At 45.0% G+C, this 11,994-nt stretch overlaps 1 non-coding gene across 1 annotated transcript; it reads left to right on the forward strand.

The window, feature by feature from the left end:
- Positions 1–11,149: 11,149 nt before the first annotated feature.
- Positions 11,150–11,233, forward strand: Trnas-gga (transfer RNA serine (anticodon GGA)). The gene is given in 2 exon segments: positions 11,150–11,189; positions 11,199–11,233. It is a non-coding gene; the product is annotated as a tRNA-Ser (tRNA).
- Positions 11,234–11,994: the final 761 nt, after the last annotated feature.

The raw sequence follows: 11,994 nt of genomic DNA on the forward strand, positions 1-11,994 counted from the left end.
CATAATATCTTGGACTGCAGTATCCGTGATTAATTCCACCCAGATAGGAAAAGATACTTCCTTACGGCAATGTTAGGATGAGAAAATAATGCACTAAACCAGCATTCAGTGTTATTACTGCGGTAATAACTTCTTTCAATCCATTCAATATTATGTACTCGGTAAATAATTATCTGTGCGACGACATTGATTGTCCAAGGAACGCATTAACAAATTAGCACTCTGTTACGAACTATTAGGCTCAAGTAAACTGAAAATCTTTAGTGGAGATATTGGTGTTGTGTATGTACTGAAGTTATGATTAATACCGGAATAGGAACTTTTAGGCCGGCCGGAGTAGCCGAGCGGTTAAAGGCGCTCCAATCTGGAACCGCACGACCGCTACGGTCGCAGGTTCGAATCCTGCCTCGGGCATGAATGTGTGTGATGTCCTCAGGTTAGTTAGGTTTAAGTAGTTCTAAGTTCTAGGGGACTTAAGACCACAGCAGTTGAGTCCCATAGTGCTCAGAGCCATTTGAACCTTTTTTTTTTTTTTTTTTTTTGAGGAACTTATATATCCCTACGTGTAGCTTTGTTTAAATACGCCAGGGAGCACGTAACTGCTCGACCTGATCGAGACAAATAATACGCACTCGGTGGGATTTCAACGCAGCCCAAATAGATTTTTTATATAATGTCAATATATACAGCTCTACCGCTAGTTAGCCAGACTGCGACGTTATAATGTCTAGGAGAGTCCCTCCGCCACATGCCGTCTACGTCGTATGAGTATCAGCCGCTTATAGTTTGACTTTTCCTTTACGTCACATGTAAATAAATATAGAAAAGCTTTTTTTAAATCTGAAAATTTTGGTGTAGGTTTCTCTTCCTTGCCGAGTGTACATTCTTAAGATGGCCAAAGTACTCCGGCATTTATACTCCGGAAAATACTGTGAAGTGCACTTGCGGATGAGGCAAGGGCAGAATGATGGACGTAGATGTTAAGTCCCATAGTGCTCAGAGCCATTTGAACCAGAATGATGGTTAAAATACCTCTCCCTGCGCGTCCTGACGTTAGTTTTCTTTAAATTGTTCTATGACGTTGAGGAAAGTGACAAGCGAAACAGGATGGTACACAAAAAGACCAGCCGGCCGGAGTGGCCGAGCGGTTCTAGGCGCTACAGTCTGGAACCGCGCGACCGCTACGGTCGCAGGTCCGAATCCTGCCTCGGCCATGGATGTGTGTGATGTCCTTAGGTTAGTTAGGTTTAAGTAGTTCTAAGTCTAGGGGACTGATGACCTCAGAAGTTAAGTCCCATAGTGCTCAGAGCCATTTGAACCATTTTTAACAAGAAGACCACACACAAAAACCAGCAGTTTAAACACCGTGAAGCTCCCATTGCAAAGACGGTCGAAACATCAGTTTCAGTTCTGGTTTCAGTTTCGAAATGATGCGGCCTAATTTCCATAAGCATTTGTTTCAAGTTCAGCATTTCAGATTTTGCTTTCCTACCCTCTGTTTCGGTTTCGTTGGCATCCGTCAGTGCATGGCCAAAACCGTTAAACACTGTAAATGTGTTCTGTTATTCTGTCTAAAGAAATACGTCTTCTAGAGAAGTGCTTCTGACCAACGACGGTAAGTACCGGTTGATTAAACTCCATCTAGTCAAAGTGGTCGAGTGTGGGCTGTAATTATCATACGGCAGCGGAACTTGGTAGACTTTCAAATGCGTTAATGCAGCACCAATTTACGCTGGAAAAAATGCAAGTCCAGTTTTGGTGATCAGGTGCAAATCTGGAGCTGTAACGTGACGTCTCCGGTGCTCACATTGAATTAACTGTGTAAGCGGCGGTTACTAATAAAAACAACATTACAGCTTTCACACTTGTTTGACCTCTTCTGCCCACGTCCCGTTCCCAGTCGAAACATTTCTATACGTATTTCTCGCCTTCACAGCTTCAGATTTGCACCCAATTGGAACTAATTCTATTCCAGCGTTAATCGGTTGCGAATTAACACATTAGAACATCTACCAAGGTGCCGGCCGGTGTGGTCGTGCGGTTCTAGGCGCTTCAGTCTGGTACCGCGTGACCGCTACGGTCGCAGGTTCGAATCCTGCCTCGGGCATGGATGTGTGTGATGTCCTTAGGTTAGTTAGGTTTAAGTAGTTCTAAGTTCTAGGGGACTGATGACCACAGATGTTAAGTCCCATAGTGCTCAGAGCCATCTACCAAGTTTCGTTGCCATGCGATTATTACAGCCGACAATGGACCTCTGTGAAAAGCTGCAATTTTAATTATAGCCCCTCGGTATTCACAGCAACGGAAACATTTCCAGCATTAGAAAAAGAGAGACAAACAGCATTATACACAGTAAGACTGTTCATCAAAGGTCAAAATGCTATTTTCGTAACGTTCGTTGATCACCTACGAAAGTCTTTCTTCATTTTTGTTCCGCCTTTAAAGTCCAAGCAGCAGTCTTCCACCACAGTCGTCAGGCGCATTTTCCCTGGTGTTTTGTGCGGGTATTTGCAATTTCGGTTTTGCATTGTATAGCTGGAGACAGCCCAAAGAATTACTGTTCGTCACGTCTTTGATGCGATTCGGGCAATAAGTGGTATAAGTTAGCGAACCTCTTGTCGACCCCTAGACGTTAGTTTGGGTGTTCTGACATTCGTCTCTCAATATATATATATTCTTTACTGTCGTTTCTTTTTAATAATATCAGCTTATCCCCAAGAATTAGCGGCTTTGAGTCAGTTAATACTAGGCAGAAATCCAATCTGTATTTGGATCGTATTTCCGTGACTCTTGTGCAGAAAGGTGCGCAGTATACAGCTGCATCCATTTTCAATAAACTACCAGAAGAATTCAAAAATCTTAGCAGTAATGCACTCACTTTAAAACTGAAGAGTTTCCTCATGGGTCACTCCTCCTATTCTGTCGAGGAGTTCCTTGAAAAATTAAGCTGATTCCTGTGCAATATTTCTGACTGCGTTTACATAAACATGTGGCTTGCATTTTTTGCGTTCATAAACATTTTATTTTATCTCTTATTACTTTTATGTACTGATACGTTTCGTGACCTTGGTGTTTTGCTCCTCAGTTTGGTCCTACGGAAATAGATGTGTAAAATACAAATAAAATAACACAGAAACCGTCAGTTTGTTTCCCCCCTAGCAAAATTGTGTTTAAAACGGAATTTTACGCATCCGTTCGATAGATCCAAATTAGTCTGGTACGATTCTCGTTTAATTTTCGTGTATTAAAAGGGACAGAAAAGCAAGAAGAATAATGAGCAATCCCGGAGTCGGCTCAGTAGCACCGTATGCTTGGCGGTAGCAGTGAGCGCAGGCGAGGGCAGTGCTGTCGCTGATGGAGTACCGGTTATTATACACTCCTGGAAATTGAAATAAGAACACCGTGAATTCATTGTCCCAGGAAGGGAAACTTTATTGACACATTCCTGGGGTCAGATACATCACATGATCACACTGACAGAACCACAGGCACATAGACACAGGCAACAGAGCATGCACAATGTCGGCACTAGTACAGTGTATATCCACCTTTCGCAGCAATGCAGGCTGCTATTCTCCCATGGAGACGATCGTAGAGATGCTGGATGTAGTCCTGTGGAACGGCTTGCCATGCCATTTGCACCTGGCGCCTCAGTTGGACCAGCGTTCGTGCTGGACGTGCAGACCGCGTGAGACGACGCTTCATCCAGTCCCAAACATGCTCAATGGGGGACAGATCCGGAGATCTTGCTGGCCAGGATAGTTGACTTACACCTTCTAGAGCACGTTGGGTGGCACGGGATACATGCGGACGTGCATTGTCCTGTTGGAACAGCAAGTTCCCTTGCCGGTCTAGGAATGGTAGAACGATGGGTTCGATGACGGTTTGGATGTACCGTGCACTATTCAGTGTCCCCTCGACGATCACCAGTGGTGTACGGCCAGTGTAGGAGATCGCTCCCCACACCATGATGCCGGGTGTTGGCCCTGTGTGCCTCGGTCGTATGCAGTCCTGATTGTGGCGCTCACCTGCACGGCGCCAAACACGCATACGACCATCATTGGCACCAAGGCAGAAGCGACTCTCATCGCTGAAGACACGTCTCCATTCGTCCCTCCATTCACGCCTGTCGCGACACCACTGGAGGCGGGCTGCACGATGTTGGGGCGTGAGCGGAAGACGGCCTAACGGTGTGCGGGACCGTAGGCCAGCTTCATGGAGACGGTTGCGAATGGTCCTCGCCGATACCCCAGGAGCAACAGTGTCCCTAATTTGCTGGGAAGTGGCGGTGCGGTCCCCTACGGCACTGCGTAGGATCCTACGGTCTTGGCGTGCATCCGTGCGTCGCTGCGGTCCGGTCCCAGGTCGACGGGCACGTGCACCTTCCGCCGACCACTGGCGACAACATCGATGTACTGTGGAGACCTCACGCCCCACGTGTTGAGCAATTCGGCGGTACGTCCACCCGGCCTCCCGCATGCCCACTATACGCCCTCGCTCAAAGTCCGTCAACTGCACATACGGTTCACGTCCACGCTGTCGCGGCATGCTACCAGTGTTAAAGACTGCGATGGAGCTCCGTATGCCACGGCAAACTGGCTGACACTGACGGCGGCGGTGCACAAATGCTGCGCAGCTAGCGCCATTCGACGGCCAACACCGCGGTTCCTGGTGTGTCCGCTGTGCCGTGCGTGTGATCATTGCTTGTACAGCCCTCTCGCAGTGTCCGGAGCAAGTATGGTGGGTCTGACACACCGGTGTCAATGTGTTCTTTTTTCCATTTCCAGGAGTGTATATGTATATGAGAAACACATGTACGCTTTCCGTCGGCGCCGGCCTTCGCATAAATACGTGATGAGCAGTGTTAGTCTGGGCTGATTCCAGCTACACATTGGAAAGCCTATACGGCAAATATGTACCGAAACATCAGAGAAAATTGCGCATGACGACTCTTCGAAGAGACACGCTTCATATGGCAGGAATAGTCGTGTAACCTATTCGCTGCTACGTTGTTGTAGGCGAGATTTCTTGTTTCGAACGTTTTTAGTACTTGGGATCTTTGATTTTCAAAAATTTATAAGTACACGCTGTAGGCCTTGTACATGAATATATGAAGATGGTATCTGTTCTTTCGGACAAGCAGCTCTCTAGAATGAAATAATAATTAAATCAAGACCCTAAGCTGTCGACGGGCGTTGATATACATCAGCGGGGACAGTTGAAAATGTGTTCCCCGGCCGGGACTCGAACCCGGGATCTCCTGCTTTACATGGGAGACGCTCTACCCACCTAACCCAGTGGTAGCACAGAGGACAGTGCGACTGCATGCAGGGATTTATCTCTTGCACGCTCCCCGTGAGACCCACATTCCCATCTTAATGTCCACACACTACATTCGTAGTGTCCCTGCCTACTACACTCATTACTCCCGGCAGACAAACTTACCGAGTACCGTAAGATTTCGGCCAATTAGTGTGCAACCCCACAGAAGAAGGAGGTCAGTGGCCGGTTATGGTAAGGCTAACCGGCCATTGACCTCCTTCTTCTGTGCGGATGCACACGCATTGCCCGAACTCCTACGGGAATCGGTAAGATTGTCTGCCCCGAGTAATGAGTGTAGCGGGGAGGGGCACTACGAATGTAGTGTTTGGACATTAAGTTGGGAATGTGGGTCTCACGGGGAGCGTGCAACAGAGAAATCCCTGCAGTCGCACTGTCCTCTGTGCTCTCGGTGGCTCAGATGGGTAGAGCGTCTGCCCTGTAAGCAGGAGATCCCCAGTTCAAATGGTTCAAATGGCTCTGAGCACTGTGGGACTTAACATCTGAGGTCATCAGTCCCCTAGAACTTAGAACTACTTAAACCTAACTTACCTAAGGACATCACAGACATCCATGCCCGAGGCAGGATTAGAACCTGCGACCGTAGCGGTCGCGCGGATGCAGACTGAAGCGCCTAGAACCACTCGGCCACATGGTCCGGCTCCCCAGTTCGACTCCCGGTCAGGGCACATATTTTCAACTGTCCCCGTTGATGTATATCAACGCCCGTCGACAGCTTAGGGCCTTGATTTAATTATTATTGCACCGTAGGTCTTGTTCTATCACTTGTATTGTGGTTATCCTTAACACAGTTTTGGAACGAGTCCCTCGTCCAGCAGACGCCATTATTTGGACTTCAGATGCCTATATTGTAATTTATGGGTGCAGACGACCTTAACATTAACCTCAAATCTACTTCTGGTGGTGTTGTTATATACTGGGCAGTCAGAAACAGGCTGAAAAACTTCGAAGGGTGTTGCAGGGTAACTTGCGCTGAGAAATAAGTTAAGAAAAAAAAGATACATTGTGCCGATAATTAGCACTGACGTTAGCCAATCAGGTCGTTGCGTGCGCAATTTCAAGCGGTCAGCCATATACAATTAGTGGCAGTTTTTCCCATGGCACTAGACTGCTTAGCTTTCGGCTCGGGTTCGATCCTTACTACCGCCTCATGTCCAATTTCTGTATCACTCTCTTTTTCGGTTTTAGGAAACCAAAAGAAGAAAACGTTTGCCGACACCGTCTCTGTCAGGCCGCTTGGATTTGGTCGCACAACGGCCTTATTAACTAACTTCACAGCACAACCTACTCTGCAACTCCCTTACAACCATTTTAGACTGTTTCTGTCCACTCTGTATAAGAAGAACTATCGAAAGCTCCGATCAGTTAGTGGTAGCGTTTAACAGTGTAGAAAGTGTGACAACTTTCATTAACTGTTGCGAAATGTAAAAGTGTTTTAAAAAACACGAAAAGGGTAGTACGTGATCTAGAACTGTCTCCAGTCAACCCGTACAAACACCTGGGTGCAAAAATCTGTTAGATTTTTAAGTGGAATGATCACATAGGACCAGTCATGAATTAAAAAGAAAGAAGCGGCTAACTTCGGTTCGTTGGTATGTCACTGGGAAAATACAGTCAGTCTACACAAGAGATAGGTTCCAAAACACTTACAAGACACATCGTAGGGTATTGGTAACATGAGTGGGCTCCATACTAGGCCAGAATAATTGCAGAATAAACAAAGCACTCTTCGCGTGCTCCATACGACACAGAAAAAGGAAAAATCCGTGAGGGACGTAGAGGAATGTAGACGTGTTCTCATTTATTTATTGTTGTTAACTGATATATGCTAAAGTGTTCTGTGATTTCGATAAGATCAGTATTTATATTCTCTGATAGGACTGTGACATACCGCCGGCATCTGTGGCCGAGCGGTTCTAGGCGCTTCAGTCCGGAACCGCGCTGCTGCTACTGTCGCAGGTTTGAATCCTGCCTCGGGCATGGATGTGTGTGATGTCCTTAGGTTAGGTAGGTTTAAGTAGTGCTAAGTCTAGGGAACTGATGACCTCAGATGTTAAGTCCCAATAGTGCTTAGAGCCATTTCAACCATTTGTGACATACCTGTACATATATCAGCTTGTAATTCCCCGGTAGAAGCGATCACGGCGAAAAACTGGCTGTAGATACGGATGGGTACAGCATAATCAACATCCAATAAAGTGGCCGACACACACACACACACATTTTGTTCCACAGGTTTTACTTCTATAAACATCAGACTGGCCTCACTACATTAGTTACGGACAGTTCGTGTCTTAATTACGTAAGTAAGTCTCATTTGCCAGATAGGCACCTTCTAATTATACGGTAATAGTCACTGTGCAGTATAAACTAGTAAACCAACAACAGCCACCCTCAGATAAATACTATGTATCACACTTTTATATACAATTATCAGTAGTTTCACTGTCCGTCTTCTTATTCACAACGACTCATCTTTCCACCACTACAGTATTGCTGTTTTGAATGACACGGGTTCCATGTTCGAAATCTCGAAACAGACTTCCATATTCAAGTTGACCTACATACTTATCAATAGTTCTAATTCACAATCCGATAACATATTCCACAAGTTCAAGTGGTTCAAATGGCTCTGAGCACTATGGGACTTATCATCTGAGGTCGTGAGTCCCCTAGACTTAGAATTATTTAAACCTAATTAATCCAAAGACATCACACACAGCCATGCCCGAGGCAGGATTCGAACCTCCGACCGTAGCAGCAGCGCGGTTTCGGACTGAAGCGCCTATAACCGCGCGCCCACAACGGCCGGCATTCCTCAAGTTAAACGCATCACTGCATGAGTATATTATGGCTGTTTTCACTGGCATGGGTTTCACTCTCGAAATCTCAAGGCAGACTGACTTGAAAACGGCTATAGGCCAGTTCTTATGTAGTTTTGCAAAAAAGGCCGCTGAAGTTTCACATTGCTAAATACGTAATTTCGATAATTTACAATTTGAGATGTAAAATTCCGATTAATTGAATAGTACAGAAAAATTGGTTTTGGTTTGAACTATATGTTATAATAAGTGTTTCGACTGAAATAAGCCTCCTTGATGCCGAAAATAGCTAAATAAATAATACCATACATGAAAGTGTTTATTACCCGGAAATTAAGTGTTGATGTTTCTACCGTATTTTGGCAATTAGGTACATGGATCCTTTAAGAATTTGTATGGGTTATTTTCCGAACTTTATCAGTAATATATTAATTACATTTGTTTACATGTCAAAAATTTGAGTGGTATCGGAAATAATTACTCTTGGTTAACTGAACCGAGCTTTAGCAAAACCAGTAACTTGAAATGGTTCAAATTAATTAGGAAGTTTTTCTGACTAACGTAATTTAACAACGTTGGAGCTGGTCTTATGCTCGGAATTAGAGAATGACAGCTTTATCTTATGGTACATCTCTCACTAACAATAAAGATAACTAAGAAAGGAGGCAAATAAGGAAACTAAATGGGTATGGTTCCCAGATTGCTTTGCCACAGGACCTCATTCTCCCCATAACCTCCACCCCCATCTCCCTACACACACGGCGTATTCTTTAATGAATCCAACTCCCGTCTATAAAACAATTTCACGATATGTTAAAAGTTCGCTGGAAGTCGCTAAGTATCCTCATTATCTAACTCTGGATGAGTAGAGTGTAGGTAACTGCGTCCCGTTTTAAGAAAGCTTGTTTATGATGTAGTATCTCCTGAATTGTTTGTCGCACATCGGTATAATTTTGCAGATACATTCAATGGTGTATGTATACTGGATGCAAAATATGTTTAGAATGAAGTTTGTAGTAGATGATGAATTTAAACGTTACGCCCGATGCTGAAATTGTACTGATTGAACTGCGAAATCGTAGTAAGAGAGAAACTTCTTTCCTTTCATGATTTTGTAAGGAATGTTGGTGAAGAAAATTTCCAGGTTTTTTAAGGAATGTTGGTGAAGAAAATTTTCAGAAACGTTTGAAATCATGTGTAAGGTTTCTTGGAAGTCGGCAAGTGCTCTCATTCTCAAGGCACTGCGTGAAAATAGTCTGGGTAATTTGCGCTAAAAGTTACGTTGCCGAAAGACATAAGGGCGGTTCGGAAATTACCGTTACAAACTTCTATAACTTGTAGAGGGGTGTTAGTACATAATATTTGGAATTAGAAGCCATGTCCGGAAACGTACCGCTTCTGTGTTACATCCATTTGAAGACCTGTCGGTAACGCAACCACTTTTACAAGTAACGCAGGTAGGATAGACTTCAAATGACGTCAGTCGATCCAATGTAACCACTCCCCACCGTAACTACCCAGCTACATGCGTATCTACCAAACATGTTTTCAAACCGTAAACATGAGTTCCTGTTAAAAATACTGTATTATGTACTCACTCCCTGAACACCCTGTATACATAGTAGTAGCTTTAATACCTGTCTTATTGTGTTACGTCATTTAACATAATGAGAAGACCATGACAACATTTTAAATTTTCAATTTCGATCAATAACCCACTTCAGCATCTGCATCTACACTCCGAAAACCAAATTCTGGTTTGTGGCGGAGGGTACTTTGTCTACCACTAAAAATTTCCCCGTTTCCTGTTCCAGCCGCGAATATTTCGCGAGAGGAAGGACAGCCGGTAAGCCTGCATGTGGGCTCGCATCTCTCTAATTTTTCCTCCATAGTCTTTTTGCGAGATACACCTAGAAGGAAACAATATATTTGCTGGCTCTTCAAGGAGCGAACGGTCTTGAAACTATAACAATAGACCAGACTCCCATGTAGAATGCTTCTCTTACAGCGTCTGCCACTGAAGTTGGTTGATCAACTCTGCGTCACTTTCGCGCTTACTAAGTGAAACTGTAACGAAACGCGCTGCTCTTCTTTGGATCTTCTCTACTTCCTCTATTGGTACTATATGGTGCGGATTCCATAATGAAGACCAATATTCAAAAACAGGTCGAAGGTGTGTTTGGTTCAAAATGGTTCAAATGGCTCTGAGCACCATGGGACTTAACATCTGTGGTCATCAGTCCCCTAGAACTTAGAACTACCTAAACCTAACTAACCGAAGGACATCACACACATCCATGCCCGAGGCAGGATTCGAACCTGCGACCGTAGCAGTCGCGCGGATCCGGACTGAGCGCCTAGAACTGCTAGACCACCGCGGCCGGCGAAGGTGTGTTTTGTAAGCTGTTTTCTTCGTCGATGGACTACGTTTCCTCGGGATTCTTCCAGTAAATCTGTCTCGCATCTGTCTTAACCGCTCCTCATTTTATGTGGTCATTCCACTTCAGATCGCCCCGTACGGAGGATACTCCTAGATATTTTATGGGAGTAACTGCTGACAGTGATTTTTCTGCAATTGTGTGATCATTCATGCAATAAAGGATCTTTTTGGCTACATATTGGCAATGAGTTACATTTGTTCATGTTGAGTGTCAATTGCCAGTCCATGCACAAAAGACTCGATCCCTTGCAGGTCTTCCTGAATTTCGCTACTGTTTTCTAGCGTCTTGACTTCTCTGTATATAACGGCATCATCCACAAAAAACCTCATGGAGGTTCCGACGTTACGGTCAGCGCAGCTCCTCCCGTCGGAGGTTCGAGTCCTCCGTCGGGCACGGGTGTGTGTGTCGTCCATAGTGTTAAGTTAGTTTAAGTTAGATTAAGTAGTGTGTAAGCTGAGGGACCGATGACCTACGCAGTTTGGTCACATAAGATCTTACCACAAATTTACAATTTTTTTCCGAAGTTATCTACTACATTGTTTGCCGGCCTGAGTGGCCGAGCGGTTAAAGGCGCTACAGTCTGGAACCGCACGACCGCTACGGTCGCAGGTTCGAATCCTGCCTCGGGCATGGATGTGTGTGATGTCCTTAGGTTAGTTAGGTTTAAGTAGTTCTAAGTTCTAGGGGACTTATGACCACAGCAGTTGAGTCCCATAGTGCTCAGAGCCATTTTACTACATTGTTTACGTATACTGTGAAGAGAAATGGTCCTAAAACACTTCCATGAGGCACTCCCGAATGCATAATGGACATGCATGGATGCACGTGATCAGACAGGATGTTTAGGTAAGTGTCACCTGTCGGAGCTGTATCTAGTCGTATCAGGATTCCCGTATTACTCCAACTGCACACGACTCTCACCATTACAGAGCCTCCACCAGCTTGAACAGTCCCCTGTTGACATGCATGGTCCAAGGATTAATGACGTTGTCTCCATACCCATACAAGTCATTCCGATCGATACAATTTGAAACGAGATTCGTCCAACCAGGCTACATATTTCCAGCGTCAACAGTTCAGTGTCGATGCTAACGCGTCCAGGCAAGGCGTGAAGCTTTGTGTCGTGCAGTCACCAAGGTTATACGAGTGGACCTTCGGCTCCGAAAGCCCATATCAATGATGTTTCTTTGGATGGTTCGCACGCTGACATTTGTTGATGGCCCAGCACTGAAATCTGCAGCAATCAGCGGGAAGGTTGCACTTCTGTCATGTTGAAAGATTCTCTTTAGTCGTCGTTGGTTCCGTTCTTGCAGGATCTTTCTCCAGACGCAGCGATGTCGTAGATTTGATATTTTAGCGGATTTCTGATATTCGCGGTACACTCATGAAAT

This window comes from Schistocerca cancellata, chromosome 5 (genome assembly GCF_023864275.1).
Source record: "Schistocerca cancellata isolate TAMUIC-IGC-003103 chromosome 5, iqSchCanc2.1, whole genome shotgun sequence".
NCBI lineage: Eukaryota > Metazoa > Arthropoda > Insecta > Orthoptera > Acrididae > Schistocerca > Schistocerca cancellata.